The sequence below is a fragment of the Moschus berezovskii genome, chromosome 4 (genome assembly GCF_049115385.1).
Source record: "Moschus berezovskii isolate FMDL1 chromosome 4, NW_MosBer_1.0, whole genome shotgun sequence".
Taxonomy (NCBI): Eukaryota; Metazoa; Chordata; class Mammalia; order Artiodactyla; family Moschidae; genus Moschus; species Moschus berezovskii.
The window spans coordinates 72,412,332-72,438,255 of record NC_142463.1 but is presented as its reverse complement, the minus strand read 5'-3'; the positions used below and the strand labels follow the sequence as shown (position 1 = coordinate 72,438,255).

General features: G+C 45.5%; 1 pseudogene; it reads right to left on the bottom strand.

Annotated features, from left to right (window-relative positions):
• Positions 1–705: 705 nt before the first annotated feature.
• LOC129540387 (poly(rC)-binding protein 1-like) lies at positions 706–24,896 on the bottom strand (annotated as a pseudogene).
• Positions 24,897–25,924: the final 1,028 nt, after the last annotated feature.

Genomic DNA, 25,924 nt, shown 5'->3' with positions numbered 1-25,924 from the left:
TGAACTAAATGAATTGTTTCCAATTCATTCAGTGGATGCTATATAGCAGTGGAAATGAATTAATTAAAAATATGTATTTCAAAATCAATAAATCTCAAAACTTAATGATTAGCAAAATAGCCAATGGCAGCACGATAGAAATAGCAAGGCCTCCTCTGGCTACTCAGTCTAGATTTTCAACTGTCCCATCCCCATCCTGACATCATACCCACTTCTATGCTTTTTCTTAAATCCTTGGAAGTTATATTATCAAACATACTGTATGCTTTACTTTCTCTTCTTGTTTATTGTTTCTCTGCTCCCCTAAATACAAACTCCACGAGGGCAGAAATTTTTGTTTAGTTGCTTATTTTTTCTGGTTGTTGTTAACCAAACCATTTTTAATTTTTAAATTCTTGGCATTACAGAACTAAGCTGAAATGTAACATTCTGCTCTTACATTTCTTATCAACAAACATAACTGTAATTCATGAGCCAAAAAGCCCAAAACAGAACTAAAAACAGAAAAGCTTGTAAAACTAAATATGAATCCCAGCATTAACAGCTGAACAGAGAATGTGATTTTTAAATTTTTAGCAAATGATAAAAAGTTGTATAGAAACTGAACACTTAGAAATAATTTAAAACCTGAAAATCACTGACCAGAAATCACGCAATTTGATTATGGACACAGGATAAAAAGTTTATGAGTGAACCTACATTGTTCTAGCTACAGCACCTTCCCTTCTCAGAGGAAAGCCTGGCATTGATTAGATTCTGGGCCACACTAACACTGGCCACAGAATCAGTGATAGCAATCTGCCTTCCAGGACAGCCTTCCATTGGGTCAGCAGTTTTGATCTGGGCCCTGGGCATCTGGCAGATCTCATTAATGTTGGTGCCTTGGACCCTGACTAAGTAACCAATTAAGCTATTTAGAATGGTGAGTTCATGGGTGGTTTGACTAAAGGCATCCAAACTTGCCCAATAGCCTTTTATCTCTGGAAAGCTGGAGTCAATTCTGGTAAATCCAGTCTCACCACGCATCACAGCAAAGTGATGCCATCTGGTTCAACTTAGCCATATGGAGTGGAGAAATGGTGTGTTGCCCTTGAATTGAGTAGGCATATAGTGGTGGTTCCTCCGGGTCATGGGTGGTGTAGGGGTAGCTTGCAGCATCACTGCACCCACCTTGGCAGCCCTCACAGATGACAGAGCACTATCCGGCACGGGCTGGTACAAATGGTCATGACTCTTCATTGTGGGGACCCAGAGAGCATCTCTAGCATGCCCAAGCAGAGCTGCTTGGCACACTCGGTGACAGAGCACAGCACGCCAGCGGTGATGATGGCCCTCTCAGTGAAGCTGCCAGCATATTTCCCATCCCCAGTGTTAAAAACAGTGCCTGGCCATAGTAGCCACTCAGTAAGTATCAGTATCTGTTGAATTAATGACTAAATAGTGTACCCTGACACTTTTATAAAATCTAAAACACGTGAAAGCACTAAAGATTATTTATAGATACATGTATATGCAGTGAAAAATATTATGCTTGAGGATTATGAACACCAAATTCAGGATGTGACTGCTTCTAGGTGTGAGGGAGGGAATGACATTCAGGGTGAGATGCAAGGAAGGTCTAACCGTATGTGTAATATTCAAATTTCTTAAAAATATCTGAAGCAAGCATTGTCATATTTCAAGAATTGATAAAACCAAGTGGTGGATACATAGGTATTTTTAAGATTACTCTCTCTACTTTTTGTAGGCTTGAAATAGTTCATTTAAAAACTATCCTATCCATGGGACTTCCCTGTTGGTCCAGTGGTAAAGAATCTGCCTTGCAGATTTGATCTCTGATAGGGGAGCTAAGATCCTACATGCTGTGGAGAAACTGCCTGCGAGCCACAACTGCTGAGCCTGTGCTCCACAACTGGATAGTCCACGCTCCACATTTAGAAAGATCCCACGTGGTGCAACGAAGATCTTGAGTGCTGCAATTAAAACTCCAGGCAGCCAAATAAAAACAAATTTTAAAAAAACTATCCTATCCAGAACTAATATCTTACACTGCCACCCACTACCCATAACAACACCACCTCTATCAGAGGCCACCTTATGCTCCCAGTAATATTCACAGCAGTGTGTTGAGGGCTCTTCTGAATGACAGCTACTCCACTTCTCCCACCCCTGGTGGGTCAGAGGATGCCAGATATTGAATCTCACTTGCCTTTGCATCCCATCCCTCCTATGACTTTCATGATTGTCTGCCTATAAAATGGATTTTTGGTTAATATTGAACTGGGTAGAATGAAAATGCTAATTTGGAAAATGGCAGGCAGGATCAGCTACATAATTTTGGAGGCCCAGTGCAAAATGAAAGCTTATTAGAAAATTATTTAGAATTTCAAGATGGCAGTTGTGCTCAGATGCTCAGTATTGTCCAACTCTTAGCAACTCCCAGCAAAAATACTGGAGTATGGTGCTATTACCTCCTCCACAGCATCTTCCCCACCCAGGGATTGAACCTACATCTCTTACATCTTCTGCATTGGCAGGTGGATTCTTTACCACTAGTGCCACCCTTAGCAGAGCATTAAATCAAGCACAAGTGCACAGGCCTCACACTCATGAATGTGGCCCTGAGGCCAAGCTTTGAACACAGAACTCATTAAGTAGCCGAATGACTTAATAGGTTATGGAGAGGCTCCTAACTATGCACTACATCCACTCATTTCTTCCACAATAACAGAGCAGTGACTTGGAGCCAAATGGCCCAGGCAGAGTCAGCACTTCTCAAGCCTTGTGGTAGGTGTGGCCTGGTCACTAAGCTCTCTTCAGCAGAATGGAATGGAAGTGACAGGCATGACATGGGAGTAGGAGTGCCCCTCCATGCGCTTTCCCCAACTCTGCTGACTGGAACCTGATTTTATGGTAACCATGGAGACAAGTTCAAGGATTCAGGATGGCAGAACCACAGATAGAAGGCTCCGAGTGTGTGTATAGAGCAGAACTCTCTATACAGCCCACTCCAGCAGCGCAGCCCACTCCCCTACACCATTAGGTGGCCCAAACTAGTCTGCATCTTTGTTATATTACAGCAGCCTACCTCGATTGACTTAAGTAGTGTGATAGAAATACTATTTTTGATTCATCCAACAACCAAAAATAGACTCTTCCAGACAAATCCAACGCTATAACAACCCAGTAGGCACTATAAACTGGCAGCAATAGGCCCTGGGCCAGCCCCAAAGAAACAGCCTGGCTTAGAGGGGAAATAATGCATACATTCCCTCCAAAAAATTCAAGCAGCTGCTTAGGATGTTAAGGTTCCTTAACAGAGAAAGTCTGTAAACCCCAGCGTAGAAGAATAGATGTCCTTGCAAGTGTCGGAAACCCTCCCGGCAAGTCTGGGATGAGCTGCCGTGAGCTCTGCTCCTCGCTGATCATTCGCAACCATTTCTCTAGAGACACATTAGGCAAGCCCTCTGGCCCTGCAATCCAGCTTGGGAGTGTCATACGGACCAGGGGAAGAGACTGTTTTTCAAGCAAGATTGACACTCCATAGTCATGTGGTTCCCGACAAGGCTATAAACTGTTCCCAAAGCACATAAGGACCCAAATCCAAACAGCTAATCACCAGATAACATCCAGAGGTCAAGGATCAGGTGTTATACAACACAGAACATGGCCCAGAGCATGCGCGCACGCACACACACACGCATACACACAAACACACACACACCTTTTTTGGCAACAGACCTTGGCTTTCATAACCACATTCTACTTGAATTTGCTCAGGAGTTTTTTTTGTGTTTTTTTTTTTAATAGCTACAAGTAATGAATGCCCATGCCTGATATTCCTGTTTTGATGAAAAATGAGTCAGCTATCTGATGGTGCTCAAGCAGAGGGTATCTGACCCTGGACTTGCAAAACATAAATTTATAATTTGCCAAAGGATACAGCTATGCCATTGAAAAGATATTTTCAATAATTAGTATTTTCAACACTATTTAGCATATCCCCCAAGAAACTTCTGGACCCTTCACTAGAGACTTCGTTCAAAATTTAAAGAAGGCCAGAGGGAGATTCAATGTCAGAGATTGGATCAAACTCAAGTCTTGATCCCAGTCCTGTCTGCAGCCTGAACTCATACCTCCTATTCTTTTCATTTAAAAAAGCACCAGAGAAACAGATCAGTCTCAAGAAAAGGCCAAAAACTGCATGTATATACTTGTCACACCCTCTTCTCAAAAACATGGTACATCTACAATAACCACCAAAGAGCACTGTAGTGCTGGAAACACTAGGAGAAACAAACTTTGGGCTTGAAACAGCAGGGTTGGCTAGAGACAAGATTGAAATGATGATGAAACTGTGTTTAGTGGGATTGGGGTAAGGGAGGCCATACCCACCTGGAGACAGGTACATGCCCAAGATCATGCACACAGCCAAGCAGGGGGAACCAGGGCCCAGGACTGAGGCCGGAGGACACAGAAACAATTTGCCTCTCTGATGCTCTCCAACAGCACGGTTCCATGGGCTATCTCATGAACAAACATTGTTCATTCAACCTTTTGAGGAGATGAAAAGAATGGCAGATGTAGGCCAAACTGGAAATAAGACAAAGAACTTAAGAAAGCTAAAGAAGCCATTCAGAATAAAACTCCAATGCTGACACCCCCTGGAGCTCTGGGAAGAGACTCGGTTAATCCAAGGAGGCCAAACATGAGCTATCCATCAGGCCAAGGTTGAAAACCAAAGTGTGCAGAGATAAAACAGGCAGCAGTGTTCCGGGACCCGTAACTGTAAAGTTCAGTTCAGTTCAGTCCAGTTCAGTCGCTCAGTCGTGTCCGACTCTCCGCGACCCCATGAATCACAGCACGCCAGGCCTCCCTGTCCATCACCAACTCCCGGAGTACACTCAAACCCATGTCCACAGAGTCGGTGATGCCATCCAGCCATCTCATTCTCGGTCGTCCCCTTCTCCTCCCGCCCCCAACCTTTCCCAGCATCAGAGTCTTTTCCAGTGAGTCAACCCGTCGCATGAGGTGGCCAAAGTATTGCAGTTTCAGCTTCAGCATCAGTCCCTCCAATGAACATCCAGGATTGATCTCCTTTAGAATGGACTGGTTGAATCTCCTTGCAGTATAAGGGACTCTCAAGAGTCTTCTCCAACACCACACCGTTTTCAGAGTGTGACTAAAACTTCAAACATGCAGACCTCGAGGCTCACCATTTCATGAATGACTTCATTTTGGAGGACACTGATGAAAATGTCACTATTTAAGGTTAGTCAGAGCAGGAAAAGGGATGGTGGCCTTTTCTAAAACCACTGAAGCTGTGGTCAGTGCCAGAGCCACAGAGAGAACAAAAATGTTTCATTTCCCCTCACAGGCTGGGTCTCCACTCCCACAGGTGCCAAGCATTTGCTTTTTCAGCCTGGAATCTGAGAATTTTAACATCTTCAAACTGATGGAACTGGAGGCTACCAGGACCTTAAGAGTTGTAGGTTGTTTTACATCCTGCTGCTGCTAAGTCACATCAGTCGTGTCCGACTCTGTGCGACCCCATAGATGGCAGCCCACCAGGCTCCCGTCCTTGGGACTCTCCAGGCAAGAACACTGGGGTGGGTTGCCATTTCCTTCTCCAGTGCATGAAAGTGAAAAGTGAAAGTGAAGTCGCTCAGTCATGTCTGACTCTTCTCAACCCCATGGACTGTAGCCTACTAGGCTCCTCCATCCATGGGATTTCCCAAGCAAGAGTACTGGAGTGGGGTGCCATTGCCTTCTCCCTTAGACATCCTGCTGCTGCTAAGTCGCTTCAGTCGTGTCCGACTCTTTGGGACCCCATAGACGGCAGCCCATCAGGCTCCCCCGTCTCTGGGATTCTCCAGGCAAGAACACTGGAGTGGGTTGCCATTTCCTTCTCCAAAGCATGAAAGTGAAAAGTGAAAATGAAGTCGCGCAGTCGTGTCCGACTCATAGCGACCCCATGGACTGCAGCCTACCAGGCTCCTCCGTAAAGGCAAGAGTACTGGAGTGGCTTACCATTGCCTTCTCTGATCCATACATGGCCACTGGAAAAACCATAGCCTTGACTAGACATACCTTTCTTGGCAAAGTAAAGTCTCTGATTTTTAATATGCTATTTAGGTTGGTCATAACTTTCCTTCCAAGGAGTAAGCATCTTTTAATTTCATGGCTGCAGTCAGCATCCGCAGTGATTTTGGACCCCCCAAAAATAAAATCTGACACTGTTTCCACTGTTTCCCCATCTATTTCCCATGAAGTGATGGGACCAGATGCCATGATCTTTGTTTTCTGAATGTTGAGCTTCAAGCCAACTTTTTCACTCTCCTGTTTCACGTTCATCAAGAGGCTTTTTAGTTCCTCTTCACTTTCTGCCATAAGGGTGGTGTCATCTGCATATCTGAGGTTATTGATATTTCTCCCGGCAATCTTGATTCCAGCTTGTGCTTCTTCCAGCCCAGTGTTTCTCATGATATACTCTGCATATAAGTTAAATAAGCAGGGTGACAATAAACAACCTTGATGTACTCCTTTTCCTATTTGGAACCAGTCTGTTTTTCCATGTCCAGTTCTAACTGTTGCTTCTTGACCTGCATACAGGTTTCTCAAGAGGCAGATCGGGTGGTCTGGTATTCCCATCTCTTTCAGAATTTTCCACAGTTTGTTTTGATCCACACAGTCAAAGGCTTTGGCTTAGTCAATGAAGCAGAAATACATGTTTTTCTGGAACTCTCTTGCTTTCTCCATGATCCAGCGGATGTTGGCAATTTGATCTCTGGTGCCTCTGCCTTTTCTAAAACCTGCTTGAACATCTGGAAGTTCACGGTTCACATATTGTTGAAGCCTGGCTTGGAGAATTTTGAACATAACTTTGCTAGCGTGTGAGATGAGTGCAATTGTGCAGTAGTTTGAGCATTCTTTGGCAATGCCTTTCTTTGGGATTGGAATGAAGACTGACCTTTTCCAGTCCTGTGGCCACTGCTGAGTTTTCCAAATTTGCTGGCATATTGAGTGCAGCACTTTCACAGCATCATCTTTCAGGATTTGAAATAGCTCAACTGGAATTCCATCACCTCCACTAGCTTTGTTCGTAGTGATGCTTTCTAAGGCCCACTTGACTTCACATCCAAGATGTCTGGCTCTAGGTGTGATCACACCATCATGATTATCTTGGTTGTGAAGATCTTTTCTGTACAGTTCTTCTGTGTATTCTTGCCACTTCTTCTTAATATCTTCTGCTTCTGTTAAGTCCACACCATTTCTGTCCTTTGTCAAGCCCATTTTTGCATGAAATGTTCCCTTGGAATCTCTAATTTTCTTGAAGAGATCTCTTGTTTTTCCTATTCTGTTGATTTCCTCTATTTCTTTGCATTGATCACTGAAGAAGGCTTTCTTATCTCTCCTTGCTATTCTTTGGAATTCTGCATTCAGATGCTTATATCTTTCCTTTTCTCCTTATGCTTTTCGTTTCTCTTCTTTTTGCAGCTATTTGTAAGGCCTCCTCAGACAGCCATTTTGCTTTTTTACATTTCTTTTCCATGAGAATGGTCTTGGTCCCTGTCTTCTGTACAATGTCACTAACTTCCATCCATAGTTCATCAGGCACTCTATCTATCAGACCTAGTCCCTTAAATCTATTTGTCACTTCCACTGTATAATCATAAGGGATTTGATTTAGGTCCTATCTGAATGGTCTAGTGGTTTTCCCTACTTTCTTCAATTTAAGTCTGAATTTGGCATAAGGAGTTCATGATCTGAGCCACAGTCAGCTCCTGGTCTTGTTTTTGCTAACTGTATAGAGCTTCTTCATCTTTGGCTGCAAAGAATATAATCAATCTGATTTTGGTGTTGACCATTTGGTGATGTCCATGTGTAGAGTCTTCTCTTGTGTTGTTGAAAGAGGATGTTTGCTATGACCAGTGCGTTCTCTTGGCAAAACTCTATTAGCCTTTGCCCTGCTTCATTCCATGCTCCAAGGCCAAATTTGCCTGTTACTCCAGGTGTTTCTTGACTTCCTACTTTTGCATTCCAGTCCCCTAAAATGAAAAGGACATCTTTCTTGGGTATTAGTTCTAAAAGGTCTTGTAGGTCTTCATAGAACTGTTCAACTTCAGCTTCTTCAGCATTACTGGTTGGGGCATAGGCTTGGATTACTGTAATATTGAATGGTTTGCCTTGGAAATGAACAGAAATCATTCTGTCATTTTTAAGATTGCATCCAAGTACTGAATTTCAGACTCTTGTTGACCATGATGGCTACTCCATTTCTTCTAAGGGATTCCTGCCCACAGTAGTAGATATAACGGTCATCTGAGTTAAATTCACTCATTCCAGTCCATTTTAGTTCACTGATTTCTAGAATGTCTACGTTCACTCTTGCCATCTCCTGTTTGACCACTTCCAATTTGCCTTGATTCATGGACCTAACATTCCAGGTTCTTATGCAATATTGCTCTTTACAGCATCGGACCTTGCTTCCATCACCAGTCACATACACAACTGGGTATTGTTTTTGCTTTGGCTCCATCCCTTCATTCTTTCTGGAGTTATTTCTCCACTGATCTCCAGTAGCATACTGGGCACCTACCGACCTGGGGAATTCCTCATTCAGTATCCTATCATTTTGCCTTTTCATGCTTTTCATGGGATTCTCAAGGCAAGTATACTGAAGTGGTTTGCCATTCCCTTCTCCAGTGGACCACATTCTGTCAGACCTTTCCACCATGACTCGCCCATCTTGGGTCTCCACTTGGCATGGCTTAGTTTCACTGAGTTAGACAAGGCTGTGGTCCGTGTGATCAGATCGACTAGTTTTCTGTGATTATGATTTCAATGTGCCTACCCTCTGATGCCCTCTTGCAATACTTACTGTCTTATTTGGGTTTCTCTTACCTTGGTCGTGGGTTATCTCTTCATGGCTGCTCCAGCAAAGCGCAGCCACTGCACCTTACCTTGGACGAGGGGTATCTCCTCACGGCCGCCCCTCCTGACCTTGAACGTGGAGCAGATCCTCTTGGCCCTCCTGCGCCTGCACAGCCGCCGCCACTTGGACTTGGGGTTGTTCCTCTTGACCACCAGCCCTGACCTCGGGCGTCCTAGAACCATGAAATTCCAGAATCTCAAGGTCAGAATTATTGTGTCCAGGGAAGAGACAGCTTCCACCACTTCCTAGCTGTGTGACTTTGGGCAAGATGCTTAACATCTCTGTGCCTGCATTTCTTCGTCTACAAAGTGGAGTAATAATTGTACGTACTCCCTTCTCTGCTCTTGGCCACACGAAGATACAGTAAGTCAGCACTATACAATCCAGAAGAGGGTCCTCACCAGAACTCTCCCATGCTGACACCCTGATCACAGACCGTCCAGACTCTAGACTGTGAGAAATAAAGTTTTATTTTTGAAGGGAAGAGGGAAGGAGGCTGGTAAGAATTTTATCAGGGCTACCTGACCGTCCTGTCCTGATGCCCACCTTCCCCTAGGTGTCATGTTCCCATGAACCCATGTCTAGGTCCCACAGCTACCTTCAGCTGACCTTCTTAAAGCAGGGCCTTCACTATAAAACCCCATCCCGGAGACCACCACACTGTTCCAAGGGCTCCTGGAGAGCAGTGCCGGCCTGCCTTTTCCAGACTCTTCACCATTCTTGGCCCACTTTTCATCCAGCTCCTGACTCTTGATAATGATGGTGTTCATGGCTCTATAAACTGCTGCCTTCAGGATTTGGTAAGGATACTTAATCTTGGAAGCCACGACCCTCGGTATGCTTGCTAGTGCTGACCCAGACCTCTGACTCCTTTCTCCTTGGAGGTCCTGACTCTGACCTTAGTTTCAGCCCTGGGTTCCTCAACTCCCAGCAGTAGCCCACCTATTCAACACCCTCATCATCTAACTCTGGCCCCCTGAATGTGATTTTGCACAGATGGGAAATAACTAAATTGTGACTGAACCCCCATCTGAAATTTGATGCATATATAATGCCTAACAATTTACAGTAAAGTGTACATAATTAATCTCATAGCTCGGGTTTATTGCTTATTTATTATTCCCATTGCTTTCTTTTTAAAAAATATTTATTTGGCTGCACCACGTCTTAGTTTCAGCACGCAGGATCTGGGGGTCTTCATTGTGGTAAGAATGGTCTTTAGTTGCAGTGGCAGCGTGTGAGGTCTAGTTCCCTGAGCAGGAATCGAACCGAGGACCTCTGCATTGGAAGCATGGAGTCTTAGCCACTGGACCACCAGGGAAGTCCCTCCATTGTTGTCTTTAAGAGACCAGAATTGAAAAACAACCATCACCACCAATATTTGGGTTTTGTTAAGAAGATGTGCTCAAGGAGACCCAAGCCTGTGGTGCCTCTAACTTGAAATTTTGATTTATTCTCAACTGTTTCTGAGCCTCTACTAAGGGCCATAGCACACACTGGGAAACCAGGACAAGACACAATCCCAACTTGTGGAGCTCAGAGTCCAGTGGGAAGAAAGACAAGTCCCAGACGGTTAGGAGTTAGTGTGGACACAATTAAAGGTACACAGAGGAGGCACAGCCAGTCCAGAGGAGACAGCAGCTGAGCTAATTGTTAAGAATAAAAGAGTAACAAGTGGGGAGGGCAGGTAGTGGGAGGGAGAGTGTTTTAAGCAATGGGAGCATCGCGTGGAGGGAGACCCTAACTCTGTGCATCAGTTTGTCTGGACGTGGCAGTGTGCGGTGGAAAAGTGCTTCCAGGGAGGATGATAAGATAGGGGCAGGCATACCCACATTCTGGCGGGCTTTGTCTTTCTGGCTAAGCAGTTTGGACTTTATCCTGTAATGTACTTTGATTCTTGGTGTACATAAGAATCAGTGAGGGAGCCCATTTTTAACTGTGGCTCCTGAACCCTGTACATAGAATGTTGGATTCAACAGGTCAGGCAGTGGATCCAGGAATCCACATTTTAATAACCTCTCCCTCTGCTGAGTAAATCTGATGCAGAGGATGCTTGGGCAGTACTTTTCCAAATACAGTTACAGGAGACAGGGAGTCATAGAGGGGTGGCATGATCAAATCTGTTTCAGAAAAGTCGCTCTGGCAGAAAGTATGCATACGTGCTCACTCAGCAAAAGCCCCTAATCCTTTGATAATCCCCCAGTAACCTTCTGTTGCCCAGGGCCTGGAGTGCTCAGAGTTGGCTCTGAAAGAGATAGTCTCCTGAGAAGGGAGTCCACTGGGAAAGTTATGCCTGAGTGCTCCTGGCCTGTTGTTCTGAACGTTTTGTAGCTCCAAACCCAGGGCAACAAGAGGTGCTGGTTGTGAAAGCAGGAAAACCTTGGGGCTCCAGATCCACTGATGAACTTCTGACTGCTGGAGGACACAGGCTCTTAAAGGGGTGGACGCCTGGAGCAGACCCGTGTCTAGTCTTGTTGGTGCTACAGAAGCTCCTGACAGGACAGAACCTGTGCTCATTTGGTTAATAAAAACCCACGGGGATTTGGGTGCAGGCCACATCAGCTATTTTCCCCTGGAATGCCAATAATGTCACCTCAGAGAGCTGAACCCATCCTGATTAGCATGGCCTAGTTTCTTGCAGCCAATGGCAATAAATACACTGATAAATATTTTGTGATGGCTACAACAATGACATTCCAACCAAAAGCCACACTCATTTCCTGGAACTGCTGAATCAGTCAAGCAGCAGTTCTGTAAAAACTGCCTTCTTCTAACCTGGTGATTCTGACCATGGTAAAACGTTCAGTCGGACTGATGCCGGCTGACAGCATAGGAGGCTGGGTGATGTTCACCCCAACTCACCACCCACACCCACCCCTAGATCCAAGCCCAGTGAGCCTTTAGTCCCAGAACCTGTCCACCTTCCATGCCTCTTCCAGAGCAAAAGTCACTTCTCTTCCAAAGCTGGACCATGCTGTGATCTGTAACATTTCGTTTCATATTCTACCATCTCAGAGGGCAAGAACCCTGTCTTGGGCTTCTTCTGGCTCCCTGTGCCAAGCAGCTACTCCAATAAGCAGGTCTGAAATGACCAAGAGACCTCCATGTGGTGGGGCTGGCCCCACTCTTAGCCCCAGCCAAAGTCCTCCCAGCTCAGCTCTGCCACTGCCCAGGCACCAGACTCTAGCCTGGGACATTTGTTTCCTGAATACTCCCCGAATAATGCTGTTGGCTTATGCTTACAGGATTGCCCCTTTGCCAGCTGAATCCTGACTAGTGTTTTCTGGGATGGAGCCTCACTGACCACCTGGCAGGACCCCATTGGGAATCTAGAGAAGGAAAATACTCTTGTTCAGGTACTTTAAATAGCCATTAGAAGATGATTCCATTTAGATCAGGGGGACTACCTCAAATATTTTGGCTTTTCTGTGTTAACTTGCCAGTCACATTCTAGTCGACAAACATTTATTTATCTTAAATTTATTTATTTTGGCTGTTCTGGGTCTTCGTTGCTGTGCTCAGGCTTTCTCTATTTGCAGTGAGCGGGGGCTACTCTCCAGCTGAGGGGTGCGGGCTTCTTGCTCCTTGTTGTGGCTTCTCTTGTGGAACAGGCTCGAGAGGGCCTGGGCTCAGTAATTGTGGTTCACGGCTTTAGTTGCCCCACAGCATGTAGAATCTTCCCAGACCAGGGATTGAACCTGTGTTCCCTGGCAGACTCTTCACCACTGGACCACTGGGGAAATCTGCCAATCACATTTAAATATCATTTGTGTGCATGTGTGTGTGTGCATGTGAGAGAGAGATCTAATGACATTTGTAAGTATGTAACTGTTACCTAAAAAGATCTAATCTAATATCTAACTTGATATTATTACTTGAAGGGTAAGTTTCAACATAGGTATCAAAAATATTCATAATTAATGAGTTGCTAGAAAATTGGGTTTGCTGCCTTGTCTGGAAGATACAGCTGTTTCTTGGCCTTATAATCAGGAATTTCCACCTGGCATAAACAAAAATCACAACAAAAAATCTACCTAGTGGTCCTGTGTGGCCTACTGGCCGAGGATGACCCACAGCATGTTTATATAGTGCCAATAAGATGGGAATCAAAGATGGGGGGCCCCACTGCCACCCCTCCCAAGTGCCTTCAGCTCAGAGACCCTACTCAAAGATGCACAACCAGTTTTCAGACACCAAATGACAAAAATGAGTTTCAGGAGACCAGTATTTACACACACACACATAGCTGGGCCACCCTTCATCTTAACAGCTATATAGAAGGCTTTGTGTGCACCTGCATGGTCATTCTTAGAGACTATATTTCAGACGGACTGGGCTGAGTCCTCCCCATTCTCAAATTGTCAGCTTAGTTCATAACCTCCAACTACCTAAGCTGTAATAATCCCGTGGCAAAGTCTGTGACTCTGCAACCCACCCATGGCAAACAGAGAAGGCTGAAAAGATATAAAATAGTTTTGGGAGCAGCACTAATATTTGTCAAGTTCCCACGACAAAAAAAACCTTCAAAAATAATCCTCTGAAGTATCTACTCTTACCCCCACTTTTTAGATGAGCCCACTCAAGCTCTAGGAGATTGAGCTGCCAAATCCATACAGCTAATGAGAGGCAAAATCACTGCACATGCTGATTGCAGCCATGAAATTAAAAGACGCTTACTCCTTGGAAGGAAAGTTATAACCAACCTGGATAGCATATTAAAAAGCAGAGACATTACTTTGCCAACCAAGGTCCATCTAGTCAAGGCTATGGTTTTTCCAGTGGTCATGTATGGATGTGAGAGTTGGACTGTGAAGAAAGCTGATTGCTGAAGAATTGATGCTTTTGAACTGTGGTGCTGGAGAAGACTCTTCAGAGTCCCTTGGACTGCAAGGAGATCCAACCAGTCCATTTTAAAGGAGATCAATCCTGGGTGTTCATTGGAAGGACTGATGCTAAAGCTGAAACTCCAATACTTTGGCCACCTCATGCGAAGAGTTGACTCACTGGAAAAGACTCTGATGCTGGGAAGGATTGGGGGCGGGAGGAGACGGAGACGACAGAGAATGGGATGGCTGGATGGCATCACCGACTCGATGGACATGAGTTTGAGTGAACTCCGGGAGTTGGTGATAGATAGGGAGGCCTGGCGTGCTGTGATTCATGGGGTCGCAAAGAGTCGGACACGACTGAGCCACTGAACTGAACTGAAGTGAACTGAATGAGAGGCAGAGTAGGATTTGAGCCAAAGTCTGCCTCTCTTACCACCCACGTGTTATCTCATCTATTTCATTTAATGTAATTTGTTCTTCTTCACATTATGATGACGATATTATTAGCACTACTTTCCAGGTAAAGAAACTGAGGTTGTTTCTGAAGTAAGTTTCCCCTCTGGAACACTCAAGCATTTTTCCACACTGTCTCATAGAAGTATTTTTAATATACAAGTCAAGACTCTTAACAGAACACAAAAGAAAAGTTTTTTGAGAACAAGTCCCTCACAATTATTGCTCAATCTCAACATAGTTCTAAGTAGACTAAGTCTTCATATAAACCCTCATGATTTAATATTATAACCAAAATGGTAATGATGTAATAGCATACAACAAAAGAACCATGACTTCTAAACCTAAAATTCATGTCTGAAAGAAACAGTCCTCAGCTCCTAAGATTCCTGGCTAAGATGTCATGGTTGCAAATAACAGAAACCAATCTGACTTAGCAAAAATAAAATGTGGTTTTATTGGAAGTATGAAATTCAATAACTAGGGCAAGACAGCTTGCAGGACCTCAGTATGTTCTTAGTTGCTCAGTCATGTCTAACTCTTTGCTAGTCCTGTCTAACTCTTTGCTATGGACTGTAGCCTGCCAGGCTCCTCTGACCATGGGGATTCTCCAGGCAAGAATACTGGAATGGGTTGCCATGCCCTCCTCCAGGGGTTCTTCCCAACCTAGGGGTTGAACGCAGGTCTCCCACATCACAGGTGAATTCTTTACCATCTGAGCCACCAGGGAATTCCAAGAATACTAGAGTGGGTAGCCTATTCCTTCTCCAGGGGATCTTCCCGACCCAGGAATCAAACCAGGGTCTCCTGCATTGCAGGCGGATTCTTTACCAGCTGAGCTACCAGGGAAACCTGTAAGGGCTTCAGTAAGGGAGTTTAAAGACCATCCTTCTACAGCTGAGGCAGCTTCAGTTCAGTTCAGTTCAGTTGCTCAGTCGTGTCCAACTCTTTGCGACCCCATGAATCACAGCACGCCAGGCCTCCCTGTCCATCACCAACTCCCGGAGTTCACTCAAACTCATGTCCATCGAGTCGGTGATGCCATCCAGCCATCTCATTCTCTGTCGTCCCCTTCTCCTCCCACCCCCAATCCCTCCCAGCATCAGGGTCTTTTCCAGTGAGTCAACTCTTCGCATGAGGTGGCCAAAGTATTGGAGTTTCAGCTTTAGCATCGGTTCTTCCAATGAACACCCAGGACTGATCTCCTTTAGAATGGACTGGTTGGATCTCCCTGCAGTCCAAGGGACTCTCAAGAGTCTTTTCCAGCACCACAGTTCAAAAGCATCAATTCTTTGGTGATCAGCTTTCTTCACAGTCCAACTCTCACATCCATACACATGACTCAGTTCCCAACTTCAGGACTCAGGCCAAATTCTCAGAATGAGAAGTGAATGTTTCCAACTAATTCAGCCAGTTATGGAGCAGGGTTACCTGGTAGAAACATGGCTGCCAGGACTCACCCATATAAGGGGCAGAGATTTTAGCAAAGGAAAAGTAGTCATTCCTAATATTTATTCATAAAAATACAACATATGGCTAACTCCAAATTCTAAGCACAAAATTATTATATGGATAGAACAATAGGATGGGAAAACACCATATAAGAAGTTAGGCAACATGATTCCTATTAATTCTCTGAAATGTCTTTGGGCAATTCCTGTATCTATAAAATCAGGAGTTGAAGTTAATGACCAAAAGTCTTCTAAACCCACCCTCAGGTCTAGGTTTCTGTAGATGGTTGGTATAACAGTCATTTCAAGGAGACTTTGTTTTGGAAATCTTTGTTATGGAATGCATATATTTTGATGAACCTCAGAGTTTGTTTGAAGCTTTTTCCTACAGAAACAAATGAGTGCAACATCACAAGAATGTCAACATCCAGCTCTGTGAAGAGGGAAGAAAAGATTAACATGCCAATTTTAGGACTTTAGTGCTGGCCCCTCAGACCCCATTTCTAAAGGAGCTTCTTTCACGCCTATCTGATTAATGTTCTATCGGCACTTGGCTCACCAAGCAGACCACATGACTGCAATATCACATTTCTATGCTGGATTTTAGTCAGTACTTTAAGTTTGCCTCAAATTAGCTGGGAACCTGATTCAGAGTTAGTGCTGACGTTACCCTTGTCTTATGCTGACCACCCAAAACTGAGCTCAGCTCCTTATCAATAGAAAGAATAATAAATCAAGGCAATTTGTTTTAACCATATGCTTTATTCCCTACTGTGCCCTCCATGTCCCTTCTTTCAACCATTCTGTTCTGCTGCAACCACAGTATTTGGGTGTTTGTCTAAAACTAAATTAGTTTTCAGCAGAAACATTTTTAAAATTGTAACATACTTGCCACCCCTACTCATCTGCACTCCAAACCCCCTTTACTCTGCTCTGCCTTTTTTTTCCCCAAAGTATTTATCACCTTCCAACATATCATACAACTTATTGTGTATATTCTCCTATCAGATTGTAAGCCCCCACAAGGGAAGATATCTTATTGTGGTACATATATAACTGGACTTTGTCCCTGGTCCCTGGCACAGAGCACCTAAACCCCTGGAATTTCCTGAGCCGTAGGAATGTATTTTGTTACTCATAGTGAGCTTCTTTCTGATCACAGTTGAATTTATGCTAATAAGGTGACTAGTGGTGACGTCCTAGATAGTTTCAGGATGGAGGTTAATTGCCAGAGATACCAACCATATGATTAGAGGTTTAGAACTTTTAGCCCCACGCTCAACCTCCAGGAGGGGAAAAGGGATGAAATTTGAGTTCAGTCACAATGGCCAATGATTTAATCAATTGTGCCTATGTAATGAGACCCGCTATACAAACTCTAAACTAAAGAGCTTCCCTGGTGGCTCAGAGGTAATGAATCTGCCTGCAAGGCAGAAGACCCAGGCTCAATCTCTGGGGAAGATCTCCTGAAGAAGGGAATGGTTACCCACTCCAGTAATCTTGCATGGAGAATTTCATGGACAGAGGAGCCTGGCGGGCTACAGCCCATGGGGTCTCAAAGACTTGGACACAATTGAGTGAACAACACTTTCATTTTCATATAAACTCTAAGCAACAGGTTCAGGGCACTTTTCAGTTTGTAGAACAAAACTGCATGCCTGGAGCATGATGTCCCCTGATTTCACCAAGATAAAAATTCCTGCAGTTGAGACCCTTCTGGATCTCGTCTTATGTACCATTTCATCAGGCTGTTCATTTTTATCCTTTATGTGTTAGTCGCTCAGTCGTGTCCGAGTCTTTGTGACCCCATGGACTGTAGCCCATCAGGCTCCTCTGTCCATGGGATTCTCCAGGCAAGAATATTGGAGTGGGTTGCCATTTCCTTCTCCAGGGGTTCTTCCTGACCGAGGGATCGAACCCAGATCTCCCGTATTGCAGGCAGATTCTTTACCATTTGAGCTACCCAGGGATGCCCTCATCCTTTATAGTAATCCATAATCATCAGTATAAACTCCTGAGTTATGTATATCACTCTAGTAAATTATCAAACCCGAGGGGGGAGTGTCATGGAGACCTCAATTTTCTAGATAGCCAGGCAGAAGTGCAGGTAACCTGGGGCCCCATTTTGGCTGGCATCTGAGGCTGGGCAGTCTTGTGGAACTGAGCTCCTCACCTGTGGAAAGTGAGTGTTATTCGCGCAGTCATATCCGACTCTTTGTGACCCCATGGACTGTAGTCTGCCAGGCTTCTCTGTCCGTGGAACTCTCCAGGCAAGGACATTGGGGTGGGTTGTCATTCCTTTCTTCCGGGTCTCTTCAAGACTCAAGGATAGAACACAGGTTTCCTGCATTGCAGGAGGATTCGTTACCATCTGAGCCGCCAGAGAAGCCCTAACCTATGGAGTCTGCGATAACTCTAAGCAGTTAGTGTCAGAATTGAACTGTGAACACCCAGTAGAGAAGGAGAGAATTGGTTGTTATTTAAACAATGGCACACCCAACCTCTTAGAAAAGTGTCTGGTACACAGTAGGCACTCACCTAATATTTACTGAACGAGCAAATGGATAGATATAATCCTGTATAGGACTGCCATTAAGGTTCTCCTGTTTGACCATCATCTTCTTGGGAATCCCATTCCTTCCTAATGGGTTTTTAACATTTCAACAAATAAATATTTTGAGGTCCCAACACATGCCAGATACTGAGGACCCAACATTAATAAAGTTAGCCCAGAGGTAGCAAGCATGCCACTTGATGCCATAGGTCTTGGAGCTATTCAAGAACTCATGGTTCTTTGCCCACCCTACCAGGATGGAGCCAGAACTTGAGGACAGAAGAGTCCTGGCCCTCTCTGAAACTCAGTCCTCATGGTCCACAGTGATTCTTCAGCTTGCCCTCACAATCAACAGAATGCAGCCCTGAACATATATTCCTCTCAACCTCTGAAGCCTGGATTAAAATCACACACAGAAGGCTGGCTCTAAAGACACAAGGTTTGAGAGTCATTCTCAGCAGAAAGCAGATGGAACTCCAAGCCAGTCAAGAGAACAATTCTCTGTATTTTTCAGCAAACAAGCTTCCCCAGGGCATCCAAGAGCCAGCTGAGTTGCTCCCTCCATCTCTTCTTTTAGCTTTTAACCTCTAAACCCAACTCTATGGAGAATTTTAAAATCCCACTCTACATATGACATTCACAAAGACAAATCCAGATAGATGAAAGTGTTTAACTTAAATATACAATTCCTACATTGCTACAAAAGAATCTTAACCTTTAATCTTGGACTGGAGCAGTCCTTTATAAGCAGAACAGAAAAGACAGAGGTAATAAAGGAAAAATTAGAGGGTTTAATTAAATCACTTTTGAAACTTAAGAAAAAATAACAAGACTAACAATGTTAAATATAAACTGGCATAAATATTTCAATATAGATCAATAAGAGGGTTAACAGTGATAATACATAAAGAGCTTCTACAAATTATTTGAAGATAAAGGACAGGAGTGCAGAGCTTTCTTTTTGAGGCTGGACAGAGGTGGAAAAAAGGGAAAAGAGCAATGAGGGAGAAGAGAATCCCCCCTTCCACTTGCCCCTCAGACTGAACTTGAGACCCCCACAAGAGTCTTTAGCAGAGAAGCTCATGAAGCCATTCAGTAGAGATGTTTGGAGTCTGGGGATCTAAGGAGAAGAGCCTTGGGGACCCCAGTGATAAAGGGTGGTTGGCACACAATGAGCAGGTGGCCCTTTCCCCACCTCTGCCTGAAGCTCAACATCCCAACTCTGCCCAACAAGAACTGGAAACTTCATAGCACCAGCGCTGGAGGGACAGCCCTTCCCTGCACTCCCTGCTCCCACAGGCTCTTCCTGATGTCACCCAGCACCAAGGCCCACAGTGGCTACCTGGGAGCGCACCCTGGGAGCTCACCCTGCTGAGCTAGGGACTGCAAGCTCCAGGTAGCGGGCGTTACCATGCAGGCCGTGGTGACTTGCAAGCACACACCTGTGTGTGGAGCCCGCAACCTTCGCGCTGCTGAGCCACTCTGCACATGCCGCTGGTCTCCCACCTGCAGGGCATGCTCACAGCCCGGGATAAGCTCCTGACAGGCCAGGCGGCGTGCTGCTGGAGAAGTACCCCTGAGTTCCCTGCCCCGCGGGTCCCGGTCTGCACCTGTCAGTGAATAGGCCTCAAAAGACCGGACAATATGTTAAAAAAATGGACACTTTGGAGACATCTGGAAATAGCACCACGTGGCATGAACTTCGACATTTGGTTTCTGGGCAGATACACAAGAAGCAGGGGCAAAGGGAAACTGAGAAGTTACCATATGGAGACCGAACCAGCAGACAGGTTTATGGACAGAGGTGAGACACACTTTGGGGACTTCCAGAAAGAACTGGAGGACAGTGTGAGGGCCCTGAAAGCCTGGTTTCACTTGGGATACTACAACAGAAAATGTCTGGACCTACATATCTACATACATTTATTTTAAGCCTGGAGGGATAACGGTTTCTTGGAGAAATGGAATAGTGAGAGGAGACAGGAAATTCTACCTTCTATTGTATACATTTCTGGGATGTTTCGTTTTTTATAAGAAACATATATTACTTTCATAATAGTAACATACAAAAAGATAATCCCACTTAGAAAAACAAAACAAAAAATACACAGGATATGGCATTTGACTTTCAAGGATGGCGCCCTACTCTGGAGCATGGCTGGTAAGAGTACAAGTCTTCAGTTAGTCACCCTTTGTGTTTTGTGACCTGTGACAGGGATACTTAGGAGCTTCCCAGGCCTCACTGTCTGGAAATGAACCATGTCTAGGGGCAAAAGTTGGTTTGGTGGCCAGCGTGGAGTGTCAGGGTTGACTACCGCTGGCATAGAGGCCCTTGCTTGTTCTGCCTCGAGATCTCTTAGAAAATCTCATTGTTTGGGGGTGCAGTCACCACAGGGTTCAGAGGGTTTCTCTCTCACACACGCTAGATTGCAAGTGAGAGATGGAACCGAGGTCTCATGATCTGCTGCTCTCATGAAAATGTCCAGCATCTTCATCCAGATTCACAAGGCCTGGCCCCTGCCTTCCTCTCCAGCCTCATCTATCTCCTCTTCGAGCTTTGAACATACTAAGCCAAGTATGGTCCCCAGAGTGGTCCCCTCTTTCTACCCTTCACCTGCCCCTTCCCTCACTCTTCCATTCCCAGTTGCATTATTACTCCTTGCAGAATCCTCCCTGAGGGGCCCCCCCGAGGGCCCCCCACCCCGGGCGAGACACCAGCAGCTCTGCTCCTGACACCCTGAAACATCACCACGCTGTGGAATGGTTGCCTGATTACACGTCCACAGCCCCCAGCTGACTGGTAGCTTTTTGTCCGGCAAGAGTGAGAGTGTTACCACCGTGGCCTCCAGTTCTGGTCATGAGGCTCCATAAACATTTGCTAAATGAAGAGAAACACGCTGGCCTGGCCTCACCCTGCAGGCATCCTCACGGGAGGACCCTGCATGTTCACTGACTCACCTGTAAGCTCTTCACAGTTCCCGAGGGAAGGATGGTGGCAAAACACCAAGAAATACTGCAGTTACTGAAATGGCTCTTCGTGGAAGAGAACACAAAAAGAGTTAAGTGCTCACAGAGGGAGAGAGAAGAATAAGTATTGTGTATTGACGCATATATATATGTGTGTGTGTGTGTGTGTGTGTAATCTAGAAAGATGGTGTTGATGAACCTGTTTGCAGGGCAGCAGTGGAGACACAGACATGGAGAACAGACTTGTGGACGGAGCCTGGGAAGGAGAGGGATATGAATGGAGAGAGTAGTGTGGAAACACGTACACTAAAAATGTAAAATAGATGGCCGGTGGGAATTTGCTGTATGACTCAGGGGACTCAAATCAAGGCTCTGTGACAACCTAGAAGGGTGGGAGCAGGGTCACGAGGGAAAGGAAGACATATGTACACCTGTGGCTGATTCATGTTGATGTATGGCAGAAACCATCACAATAATGTAAAGCAATTATCCTTCAATTACAAGTAAATACATTGTTTAAAATGCTCACAGAGGTAAGTGGGACTGAAGGCCTCCCACACAATGATCTTGGTATGTCAATTTACCAGGAACAAGTGGGAGTCTCAGGCCTGGCAGGGCAGAGAAAAGCACCGTGGGACTGGAGTTCTCGCTGTGACTGTGGGCACGTGCCTTCACCTCTCAGGCCTGGCAGTCCCTGTGTCTGCCCCAGGGTCTGTGGAGTAAAGGCTGGGTCAGGCACTGGCTAAACCCTGGGGGTGGAAGGGGAAAAGCTGACCAATATGAAAGGCACATCAATTGGGCTCCACCCAACCTTGACCTCAGCCCTGGATAGAGACCAACCCAAATCCTCCTGCTTTATACAAATGCTCCTCACAGCAGACATTCAGTCTGGGTCACGGTGCAAGAATCTTACCAAGGCCTTTGCAGCTGGTGTTTTGTACAAACAAGCAAATCTAGACTGAACCGGCACATTTCCTTTGAGGGGAAGGACACAGGCCTCCTTGCACCCCATTTCCCAGGGTAGACGTTTTACTTGGACTTTATTTCTTCCAAGACCAGGTAGTCACCGGCCCCACAGTGTTGGGCTCTGTCACCAGCCTGAGCCTCTTTCCCTGAGGAAACTCCAGAGCCAAATCCAAACCCTGTTTCCAAGGCGCTAGATGTGGGAAGCCACTGTTTTACAAGGTAGAGCGTGCATGTCCTAAGTTGATTCAGCTATGTCCGACTCTGCGACCCTATTGACTGTGGCTGCCAGGCTCCTCTGTCCATGAGATTTTCCAGGCAAGAATATTGGAGTGGGTTGCCATGCCCTCCTCCAGGGGATCTTCCTGACCCAGGGATAGAACTTGAGTCTTTTATGTCTCCTGCATTGGCAGGTGGGTTCTTTACCACTAGTGCCACTTGGGAAGTGCTATGAGGTAGGGTGGAACACATCTATTCCCACTGACTTCACTGAACTGGGGGACAGGAAAGTTCACTGATATTTTTCTTCTGTTCTGCTACATGCACAGGCTTGGGCATCAGTCAGACCTGGCTTCCAGTCTCAATTCTGCCTCTTTCTAACGATTTGACTTTGGACCAGTTACCCACCTTTCTGCCACTCAGTTTTGAATCTGCAGAGTGCAGACAGAAGGTTTATCTTGGAGGCTTATAAGGAAGAGTTGTTATGAGAATTAAATGAAGCGACATCTGTCAACCACACAGCACAGGGCCTATCTAGTTGCTTAGCAAATGTCAGCAACTTAACAGCCTGGAAATGTCTGCCAAGAGCAATGGGGTGTTTTTAAAAGAATTTCCCTATGAGTCATGGTCAGAATTGAATCCTGATCCCACAGCCGGTAAGTCAGGTCTCTTCATGCCACCTCACTCACCACCCCACAGTTCCAGCTACTTTTGATTAAACAACTGAGAACTGTAAAAATGGAAACCCACAGCCAAAGACCCAGCCTATTTCTGACCCTCACGGCAGACCCAAACTCCAGGAATCCCCACAGCTCAGATCTGCTATCTCTTTCTGCCCTGGCAGCACAGTACTGAGGTCAGGATGCTCAAAGTCAAGTTTCTGACTTGGAGGCTATGGTGCCTCCTCCCCAGTGCCTCCTCCCCTTTCTTTACTCACACTGGGACCTTCTGCATAGTTACTTTTCAATCTCATGAAAAATCCCTGCGGCCTGCTTTGTAGAGGGACATGAGTTTGAGTGAACTCCGGGAGTTGGTGATGGACAGGGAGGCCTGGCGTGCTGTGGTTCATGGGGTCACAAAGAGTCGGACACGACTAAGCGACTGAACTGAACTGAACTGAACTGAACCAACTGGAAGTAGGGCGTGTATTCAGGATACATGATAACAGATGGCGCCTGGAACTGAGAAGCAGGCCCCCAGGTGTCTCTGCCAGCTCTGGGGCAATAAACCTTTTTGTCTCTTTGGGTTAGCTTCAATTTCTTTTTTTTTTTTTTCTTTCTTTCTGTCCTTTTTTTTTTTTTTTTAAGTCAAAACAAAGGATCAAAATGAGACAGGCAATAGAGTTAATAAAAACTAATGCCCCAAATCTAAGTTAACTTCCTCAGCCAAACTCTCCCTGAGCTGGTTAATAAATAAGCCAGTGATTAAGCTGCTCTAGCACATTCCATTCTGTAGCCCAGAAGGGCTCTTTCCTGCGTGGAGGGACAAAGACACTAGATTTGTAGCTTCAGTCCCTGTTCACCTTCCCTGCTCCTGTGTCTGCGGTGTGGTGGGTGATGGGATCGCCTTCAACACCAAGTCATTTCTGGGACACCACCAGGACCAAACAGGAGCCAGAGGCAAAGATAGGCTGATGGGGTCCTGTTGTACAGGACTGGCCCATGAAGGGGTGGTACATGCTAATCTCTGTGGTGTGAGATGTTAATGAATTAATCCTCCTAGCCACCCCGCACTGCATGAGCTGTCGTTAGTGTGAAGGCTCAGAGGGGTTAGTGGCATGCTCAAAAGCTGGCAGAAGCAGATCCTAAGCCCCACAGCCTGATGTGGGAGAGTATCAGGTAATACTGCCTTTACCTTTTTACTACCAACCACAAATGTAGTATTTCTAAAACTTGAGAGATTAATGAGCAGTGCAGTTACTCAGGAAGGTTCAGTGGAAAGGGGGAGGATTTGGAGAGGTCCCGGGCAAGAGGCCAGGCACCCACGTGCTGGGAAGGAGTCTGGCTGGTACAGGAAGTGAGGGCAAGACCAAGCATAGACTTTGTTAAGGCAAAATTTTTTCACATTCCTGCTGTAATATATCTAATCGCTAATTTAAAACATATCTGAACTTGTATAAATGAGTGCTATTAATGCACCTGTTAATTTTAGCAGCTAGCACTCAGAATGTCGGAGAACGCAATGGGAAGCCACTCCAGTACTCTTGCCTAGAAAATCCCATGGATGGAGGAGCCTGGTAGGCTGCAGGCCATGGGGTCGCTAAAGGTCGGACACGACTGAGCGACTTCACTTTCACTTTTCACTTTCACGCATTGGAGAAGGAAATGGCAACCCACTCCAGTGTTCTTGCCTGGAGAATCCCAGGGATAGAGGAGGCTGGTGGGCTTCCGTCTATGGGGTCACACAGAGTCGGACACGACTGAAGTGACTTAGCAGCAGCAGCAGCACTCAGGATGAGAGAGTTATGAGCAGGCAGGGATAGTCCTCTCAAGCCAACCTGTGCTGACACCCTGTTCCCTCCGCATGCCTGCGGTTCTGTGAACAGCGGAGGGTCAGGATAGCTTCCACCACGCAAGCTGTTTAGGCTCAATATCCTTCTAAAAAGAAAATTGCTCTTTCTTTGTGTTTTTGAAATTCTGCTGTGCAGATGGTTCCTGCAAGTTTCATTTTTTTTTTTTTTTGCTGTTTGGCATTGAGAGAAAATGTTTTATTGTTGGTTGTCCATTTTAATTGAAGGATAATTGCTTTACAATATTGTGTTGGTTTCTGCCATCCATCAACATGAATCAGTCATAGGTGTACCTACATCTGCTCCCTCTTGAACCTCCCTCCCACCTCCCAACCCATCCCACCCCTCTAGGTTGTTACAGAGCTCTGCTTTGAGCTCCCTGAGTCATACAGCAATTTCCCATTGGGTATCTATTTTACATGTGGCAGTATATTTGTTTTTTAATGATTTCTACAAATCAAATATACAATATTTCTCTTGAAATTGAAGTCATCCGGTGACTAGTTCAATGTTCAGAACAAGACAGTTCCAGTTTGTCGGGACAAACCAGAAAGGGCAATCACCGCCTGGCAGAGCCCAGCTGGCATGGTCAGTCCCCAGCTCCCAGATTGCAGGAGTCGCTCCCTCTTCATCACACCCTCAGCCCTGGGTCTACAGCATTCCTGAAATCTCTGCCCTACCCTCATGTTAGTGCTCTCAGTGACCAGGCCACCAAGCAGGAAGTGCCTGGAGGAGAGGGCCATGCTCCATCCTGTCTTCCAACAAGAAGTGCCTTAATGTCTTCTATGTGCCAAGCAAATTGCTGGGCCCTGGGCGCCACCTGCAAGCAAGACTGTCCTGCCATCATGCTTAGGAGTACAGACTTTGGAGCTAGATGGCCTGGATTAGAATCTGAGCTCTGCCATGTACCAGTTACTGTTGCCCTGGGCGAGTCACTTAGCTCCTGTGTATCTTAGTTTCCCCTTGTATACAGTGGTGATGATGGTGACCTACCTCACAGTGATGAGAGGATCAAGTGAATTCATATATTGTTAAGTGTGTTTA